This window comes from Protomyctophum parallelum (genome assembly GCF_964188405.1).
Source record: "Protomyctophum parallelum genome assembly, chromosome: 18".
Taxonomy (NCBI): domain Eukaryota; kingdom Metazoa; phylum Chordata; class Actinopteri; order Myctophiformes; family Myctophidae; genus Protomyctophum; species Protomyctophum parallelum.
Window position 1 is genome coordinate 38,400,833 of NC_139716.1, and position 9,729 is coordinate 38,410,561.

The window sequence follows — 9,729 nt, forward strand, 5'->3', positions numbered from 1 at the left end:
AATTGCAGCCCTTTGTGCCCTTTGAGAGCGGTTTTGAAGGAGTCAAGGGATTTGCATGTCTTAATGACTGTTGGTAGGGTGTTCCACATGTTGGTGGCATAGGAGCGAAATTAAAATTGTCCCTCGTTTGTGCCGAATCTGGGTTGCACATGGTTTGTTGAACTCCCTCTGGTGTTGTATAGGTGTGGACTTCGCTGACACTAAGGAAGTATTTAGACAGGTACATGGGTATCTTAGTGAAGTATTTAGACAGGTACATGGGTATCTTAGTGAAGTATTTAGACAGGTACATGGGTATCTTAGTGAAGTATTTAGACAGGTACATGGGTATCTTAGTGAAGTATTTAGACAGGTACACGGGTATCTTGGTGGTGTATCGAATCTTGTGGACCAGACCCATTGCAAGATGCTGTACTCTGTCGTCAACCCTAAGCCATTCCAGACAGTCAAAGTGGGCAGGGGTGAGGTGGGTTCGGGGGGTGAGGCCCAGTAGTAGCCTGACCAGTTTGTTTTGGGAAGTCTGGAGCCATGTCTTAAGGGCGTTTGAGGTGCTGTGGTACCAAGAGGTGCATGCATAGTCGAAGAAACCTCGTACAAGGACTCCTGTTAGGGTCTTCGAGGTGTTTTTGTCGACTAGTGAGGAGATCCTGTATACTAGGAATCTTGTTCTTTGGTTGACTTTTTTGATTACGTTGGTGGCCATTTTATCACCGGAAAGATTTGCGTCCAGGATGGAACCTATGTAGGTCATTTAATCTTTTCGTGTGTATTGTCACCCACTCTAAGCCATCTGCCTTGCTGAGATTACTATTTGATCTAAAAAGAATGGATTCAGTTTTTCCCAGGTGTGAAGATAGTTTGTTTTATTTGGAAAAAGCATTACATTATAGATAGCATTTTTACATAGCAACCTGCAGTTTGTTCCTGTCAGGATGACTCAGCAGTGCTGAGTCAGCGGTGCCGAGTCATCTGCGAACAGTTTGTTATAGCCTATAACAAAGCCTACCATGAGCACATATAGGGCATAGCATTGGTGGCCATCTTCTGGTTCCATCGTTAATCTAGACTCCATTCATTTTTCCCATAGAGAAGTCAAATTCTCCAGTCAAATTGGAAGGAATGAGTTGACACAAAGAAAATAGATGATAAATGCGTACTCTCTTTTGATTGGAATTGGCAACCCACCTGAAAATGTATCTTTATATATATATATATATATATATATATATATATATATATAGAGAGAGAGAGAGAGAGAGAGTGAGAGAGAGAGAGAGAGAGAGAGAGAGAGAGAGAGAGGCTAAAATATGCCTAAGGGGAAATAAGTAGCTATTCTCATATCAACCACTGGGTGGGGATGTAGTCGTAGAATTAAAGTCCAAATATCTTCTGTATTGAGTGTGAACTACATAGGACGGTCCTCCATACTACTCCATTATCCTGGAGTCTGGAGCTTTTGTTCTTTAGGTCCCATTTCCACCTGGTGTTGAAATCCAAGCGAGAGTGTCGGATACAAAGAGCAAAAGAATGGCGTCAGTTCGATTCCTTCTCCACATCCAGCTGTTGTATTTAATACACATTTTATTATCCTCCTCCTCCATATTCAATGTGTATGTGTTTATAGTCCTATAAGAATTCTGGTGTTTGGTAGCTTGTGCCACCATGATCCAGCCCCCCAAGCCCCAGTCCCCAGGTAGGCCTATCAAATTAACTGAATGAAAAGTGCTAAATTAGCTCTGGTGTCTGGTCCATATCCTTACAGACTATATGGACCAGACCAGATAAGCTAGAACTAAATGCCTGGCCTATTTGCCTTTTTAAATAGGCTACCTACCTAGCCTACAATCGATTAGCTTGAAGGGATATAGAGATAGCCACCTACAATACCAACCAACTCACTTTTCTTCCTTTCATAGCATACTCCCTCCCTCATCACCCTCTCTCTCTCTCTCTCTCTCTCTCTCTCTCTCACACACACACACACACACACACACACACACACACACACACACACACAGCTCCCCACGCAGATGGCCCAGTCGGTAAGCCCCTCCCACAGGCCTTTGTCTTTGTGTCATGGCCATCTATCGGGAGAGAAAGCAGCATTTTGTGGCGGGTCATGAGGTGTTGGGTAGGGCAGGGACACGAGTGTGTGTGTGTGTGTGTGTGTGTGTGTGTGTGTGTGTGTGTGTGCGTGTGTGTGCGTGTGTGTGTGTGTGTGTGTGTGTGTGTGTGTGTGTGTGTGTGTGTGTGTGTGTGTGTGTGTGTGTGTGTGTGTGTGTGTGTGTGTGTGTGTGTGTGTGTGTGTGTGTGTGTGTGTGTGTGCGTGCGTGCGTGTGTGTGTACGCGCGCGTGTGCGTGCGTGGTTGGGGGGTTGTCAACATGGTGCCCACTCAGATAATAGAGAAAGAAACACGATACAATGTTTAATATCTAAACATTAGCCACAGACTCTCAAACATATGTTACATGTATGTAGCCTATACAAAAGCATTGGAATGTATATCATTGTTATATTATATCTTCCAAACCGTATTGTATGTTTTAAATATAAGTTAATTTGTTTGACCAATGCACATTATGTATGTATTAGATATGCTGAATGCCTTGGCAACTGCTTCATCATCAGGACACTGAGCCCATGATACTATTTTTTTTGTATCTTGTCATCTTGTTTGTTTGTTTACTTGTCTTGTCATATTTGATATTGTTTGGTTGATTTGGTTGTTTCTGTTTTGTTGTCTAATGTTATTTATATTTTTATTTATTTGGGGGGGGGGGGGGGATCTATTGTGTCCAGGACCCCTCAAAAACGAGATACAACTCAAGGGGTTATTCCGAATTTCAATCATCATCATGTATCTGTTATGACTAACATCATGATCACAAAACGTGACCAGATATTCTCTACCAGTAAGACGCCTGAGGCCAGGGCGGGAAGCGACCTCGCCCTTATAGAGCGTCGCAGTCCCTCCCCCTTTCAGAACGACGAGTGGCCCAGGAAATGAATCACAATGCATATTCCCCATAGGCTTTTCTTAAAGTATTTATTTAAAGACGGTTACGCCGCGGACAAAGCCAACTCGGATCGTGACAAATCATGACAATGAACACAATATTTTGGGCCGATCAAATCATTAGAAAGAAGAAAACAAAGGCAGGAGACAACACTATTTGTTTTGTTTTTCTTCTTATAAATTATTTGATCTGCCCAAAACATAGTGTTCATTGTCATGATTTATCACGATCCGAGTTGGCTTTGTCCGCGGCGTAACCGTCTTTAAATAAATACTTTAAGAAAAGCCTATGGGGAAAATGCATTGCGATTCATTTCCTGGGCCACTCGTCGTTCTGAAAGGGGGAGGGACTGCGACGCTCTATTGGCCATATATGGAGCATGAGTGTACCGGATGAGGTCAGACCAACATATGGAATGTCAGAACAGGTCAGCTCCATATATGGAGATCTATAAGGGTGGCAGCGCGGGCAGTGTCTTGATTGTACAGGGTTTGATGAGGGCCCAGGTAGGGCCGGGGCTCAATTTCCGGGCCTGTTGAGAACTCTAGTTTTTGCCGGCTGCCAGGCGCGGCTGCACTAATAACTTTGGGGCAGGGCCGTAGAGTTTAAATGGACAGGTATCAGTCAAAAGGGAGACATCGAAGCAGTAGCGAATGCAGGAATTACAAGTTTGCCAGGCGAAAAGCTGACACCCGAGGGGTGGGAGGGAGGGGCAGAAAGCAACAAGAACACATCGAAACGTTAATAAAGACAATATAAATAAAGTGTCTTTGCACAGACAGTATGCAGCATTACAGATAATTTGTGCTGGCGCATTGACGCCAGCACAAATTAGTGACTCATTGACATGCAGCATTACACGCTTAGTGGCGTCTCAGACGGCAGGGCTTTCGCTTGAGAATCTATAACGGAATCGTAGTTCAGACCTTCAGTTAAACCTCTATCAAACGCTAGGAGACACAGACCATTTAGGCGAGAGGTTGTCATTGTAATATTGTGAGTAACGATTGTCAGTGACATGCAGATTGAGTGACGTGACGTGACAAAAACACAAGGTTTCAGTAGTTATCTGTGACTTAAGAACTTTTCCGACCAGCTCAGTGGCCTCGTGGTTAGAGTGTCTGCCATGGGAGGTTGAGGTTCGACTGTGAAAAATGGGACCCAGTGTGTCCCTGCTTGGCACTCAGCATCAAGGGTTGGATTGGGGGGTGAGTCCCTGCGACATGCTAGCGTCATGTCCAGGGGGTGTACTTGTACATCAAGCTGCCTCATGCTACAGAAACAGGAGATAGCCTCCTGCCCTATATGGGCCTCATGGCTCGGCAAGGTTTAAGAACTTTTCCTGTGATACTGCCTGGTATATTATCATCTTGTTATCCAAATTTGCTGCTTGCTTACCGAGGAATTTGATCATCATCACTCAGGACCATTAATAAAGGAATACTCTTCATCATGGGTCTACTACTACTACATCAGTGGTTCTCAACCTGTGGGTCAGGATTCGGGAACCCCAGGGGGGGTCGCACATGACTTTTGGGGGGGTCCCCAAATGTTTAGCTATACTTCAATTCAAATAATAGCATTGCTGCAACAGTATAATATGCAATGTGGCCCTGGAGTGAGTGTGGAACTATAGTGACCCTCTCCATCTTCAAAGTTACCCAGCCCTGGTCGTATATATCAGTGTATATGGGTTATATATCAGTGTACATAAAGTCAAGACAAGACTGACATGGTGACAGGGCTCAGCACTTGTTCAACATGCAGCCTGATGGTTGACAGGTGGAAACTGCTCCACAGTCTGAAGATCAAACCTTCCCCTCCCCCTTCCCCTAGACACACGCACGCACACACACACGCATGCATGCACGGCTTTGCACGCACGCATGCAGGGAAGTGGAAACGTACTGCCTTTCTGGTCCAGCACTGCAGCAAAAAAACAGATACATGCACACATGTATGTGTGCGTGTGTGTGTGTGTATGTATGTATGTATGCATGTATGTGTATATAAATATATATATATATATATATATATATATATATATAGTTGATGATCACCCAGCTAGACAGTAGAGTGTGATTATGTGAAAATGTGCTGCAGGCCTTTGAGGACAGAGAGAATGACGATGAGAGTCAGAGGGGGGGGGGGGACGGGGGGGGGGGGGACGAGACGACAGACAGACAGAGAAAGAAGAACAGATGATTAAACAGAGACAGGGAGGACAGAGGGAGAAAGCAAGAGCATGCATGAGAGCGGTAGGTAGGGAGGTAGGGAGGGAGGGAGGGAGGGAGGGAGGGGGCAAAGGCTTGAAGGAAGTCCACGAGAGTGAGGAGGATGTGTGCAAAGGATGGAAGGGAGCGAGGGAGGGAGAGAGGGGTGAGAGCCGATGACGGCGGTGGTGTGTGTGTGTGTGTGGGGGGGGATGAAGGTAGGAGGAAGAGGGAGGGAGGAAGTGAGAGAATGAGATATGCATGGTGAGACACACTCTCTTGCAGGCAGGCCTGTCTGAACGCACAGTGTAAGCCCTGCATCGTAGAACCACAGGCGATAGAACAGAGATCCCTGTTCAAATGAACACCCTGAAATCCATCCATGCATGCATGCATGCATGCATGCATGCATGCATGCATGCACTGTATGTATGTATGTATGTATGTATGTATGTATGTATTTGGTTAAAATGGGTAGGGTTTAAAAAAAGGCAAGAGTTTGCTCTGGTGCACTGGCCTAAAAGTGGGTCCTTAAAAACTGCTAAAACTTCTGAAATGTATGTATGTAGGTATGTATGTGTGTATGTATTTTAAAAGGGGAGGCTTTTTTGTAAAAATCCCTGCCCGCAATACCTTCATATATTTAAAATGAGTCCAAAATAGGGTTACCAGTGAAGGGCAAACTGCCTATTCACTGGGGACTATGCAAGGCAGAGGCGTCCACCCCCCTGAGTCCAAGTTTAAGCTGTATGTATGTATGTATGTATGCATGTATGTATGTATGCATGTATGCATGCATGTATGCATGCATGCAATGCATGTATGTATGTACAGTATGTATTGGATTAGTATGTATTTGGAGTTGGACACATATGAGGTTAATTCTCCATTTATTGTCAAAGGGAATTTAACAAAAATACAGATTTTCTCCGCTACATATGACATAATGACATTAGGGGTTCCCAACCACTGGTACTTGACCACTAGTGGTACTTGAGCCCCCCTCTGGTGGTTTGCAGAGGAGTCGCCCCAAAAAAGAAGAAAAAAAGACAAAAGTTGAATGAATTATTTATATTAATATAGGTAGTTCTTCTGACCAAGCAATTGGTTGAAATAGGCTCTGCTGAAATGAGCATGACGGCACACCTAGACGTTTTAATTAATTTAAAATTAGTTTAGATTTGAGGACGGATTAATCACATTAGAAATATTATCAGTTGTGCTGATTAGACAGAGATTCGTCAGAGCAGCAGCAAAATTGGCTTAGGAATGAACAAAAACAAAACTAGAAAAAGTCAGGTCTCCAAAAGGCCAGGTCAGGTTATGGTGGCCTCCGGGTGGCGCTATAATAGGCCAATGTGAAAAGGGTGCTATTTCTTCTTACACCTTTGATTATGACGCTGATTTGAAAAATGTCAAGTGGCATTGCTTCCTCAGCCTAGTGGGAAATGTGTGTACAGTTGCACTGCACTTGGGCCATGCGTTCATGATTTGCAGCATTTTGTACAAAACAAGCCACTCCTATAAACTTTGGAAGGCAATCTTAGCCAATCAGTGTAGAGTCTGAGAAATCCAACAGACTCGTCTTGATCACACAGACACTACAGAGATAATGTGTACCTATTTGTGTGAGATTTGGATGAAATCTGTGCGACTAATATAAACAATGTGTTTCACAGAAATCGACCTCATGGCAGATGTGGAGGGATGCAGGGGAAATGTTTTTCCATGGCCTCTTCTATAGGGAGGGCAAGTTGTCGATGCAGTTATAGGTAAAAACAGGAATTGCCCTGTTATAGCACCACTGCACTATTGGAAATGTGTGTGCATAATTTCACGGAAATTGCACACTGTGTTTGTGATTTGTGGCATTTTGTTCGAAACGGACCAATCATGCGAGCTTTGGAAGCCAATCTTAGCCAATCAGGATGGAATATGGGAAATGGTGCAGATCCGTGTTGATCACATGACTATGAGATACACTATCTCATAGTCATGTGATACCGAATTGTGTGATGTATGGATAAAATATGTACGAGTAATCTACAGAAATGTGTTTTGCCAAAATTGGCCTCATGGTGGCGCTATAACAGGCAGTTGTGGAATATTTGGGGCAGAGGTTCGTCATTGGCATCCAGGGAGTGTGTGTGCACAGTTTGGCATGGACGGGCCAACAGTCGATTAGCTGGTAACAGACGGACGGACGCAAAACATACTATCTCCCCATGTGCCTTCGGCCTGGTGAAGACAACAATTCAAAGAATAAATTACATTTTACGCTCCTCTATTTTAATATCAGTAATTCGTTATATTAATTATAGTGGTACTTGGAGACCAGATCTTTACTGTGGTGGTACTTGGTATAAAAAGGTTGAAAAACCCAGACGTAAATTCTCCATTAATTGTCATGGCATTTACCGTTTGTGCATTTTTTATGTGTTTGTGTTAGGACAAAAATCAACATAGCTGAATATAGGAGCCCCACAAAAATAGAAGATCTACAAGCTCACAATGCATCATGATTCGGGTCGACCCACTGATATTATCGGCCCTATATGTGTCTCATTGCTGTTGCCGTTCTATACATTCCGACAAGATGTAGGTAGCAAACACACGGAACAACAGTCATTTCCATGACAACACACCTTCATCAGGATTCTACGGCAGTCATCAGAGGAGTGTCCATTCTGCCTCTTCCAGTTCTATGATATGATATATGAGAGAGAGAGAGAGAGAGAGAGAGAGAGAGAGAGAGAGAGAGAGAGAGAGAGAGGGCAAAGAGTGAATGAAGGGAGGGGTAGAAGAGAAAGAGGAGAGACGAGGAGAGGAGAGGAGAGGAGAGGAGAGGAGAGGAGAGGAGAGGAGAGGAGAGGAGAGGAGAGGAAGACAGAGACAGACAGACAGACAGACAGACAGACAGACAGACAGACAGACAGACAGACAGACAGACAGACAGACAGACAGACAGACAGACAGACAGACAGACAGACAGACAGACAGACAGACAGACAGACAGACAGACAGACAGACAGACAGACAGACACTAGATATAAGATGGAAAGGTGTATAGTATACAGCATATCCATCTTATATCTAGTGTCTGTCTTTTACATACTGTATACAGTGTATACAGTATGTAAAACACCCATACACACCAAACAGAATGGAAGGCAAGATAGAGAAATCAGACAGGTATCAGAGAGGATTGGGCAGACACAGAAACCGGTACGCATGCAAGTATGCCATGGCATGCAAGCACACGCGCACAGAGAGAGAGAGAGAGAGACCAGGAAAGGGGAACTGAAATCCAGTGAGAAAGAGAGAGGGGAGAGAATGAGACTTGAGTGAGAGACACATCAGAGAGAAACATGCAGAGTGAGAGGAGAGGAGAGGAGACAACGAAGCATCAACAAGAGGAGAGGCATAGCGGTAGGGGGGGCGAAGAGACTGAGTGAAGAGAGAGGTGAAGGGGGAGTGGAGAGGAGAGAGATTGGGGGGGGGGGGATGAGAGGGAGAGAGGGAAAAGTGGAGAGAGGGAGAGAGCAGTTGGTCATAGCAAGGATGTGCTATAGGGACTGAAGGACAGACCGAGAAGAGAGAGAGAGAGAACGAAAACTGTGTGAGAGAGAGAGAGAGAGAGAGAGAGAGAGAGAGAGAGAGAGAGAGAGAGAGAGAGAGAGAGAGAGAGAGAGAGCACAGTGGACTGGGTGAGTTATTATGGACACTATGTAATGAGAAGAGAGGAGAGGAGGGAGTGAGGAGAGGAGAGGAGAGATGGAGGAGGACAGGAGAGGAGGTGTTGGAGGTGAGGCCAGAGTGCTGCTATACTGTGGTGTCATTGGGGGGAAGGCGACGTGAGGGAAGACATGCAGTCAGAGGAGAGGAGAGATAGAAGGGAGGGAGAGAGTACACAAGAGGCAATGGTAGAGATTGGAATGGAGTTGGAGGGGGGGAGAGAGAGAGAGAGAGAGAGAGAGAGAGAGGGAGGTACAGGAAGGAGGAGGATGAGGAGGAGGGGTGGGCACGGAAGGAAGGAGGAAGAGAAGCAAGGAGGCAGAGAAAGACTGCATGGAGACTAGAGAGTAACGTGGAGGAGACAAGGGAGTTAGGAGAGGAGAGGAGAGGAGAGGAGAGGAGAGGAGAGGAGAGGAGAGGAGAGGGATGGGGAGAGGGAGAGGGAGAGGAGGAGGCTAACTAGAAATGAGGTAGAAAAATGAAGGCATGGGGAGGCGATGGAGTATAAGTTGAGATACGGCGAGCAAAAGGGACAAAAGACAGACGGGGAGAGGAGGACGTTGGAGATAAGAAGCGAGGGGCAAATAAGATGGAGGGAGGGAGATACAGGAGGAACACCTAAGAGACAAACAGGAAGGAGGTACAGAAATAGGCTGGAAGGGGGAGTAATTAGGGAGGAGTGGCATGTGGGCATGAGGGAGGGAGGGCTGAGATAGGAACATCTTGGGGGGAGTTGGTGGAGGAAGGAGGATGATAGGATGAA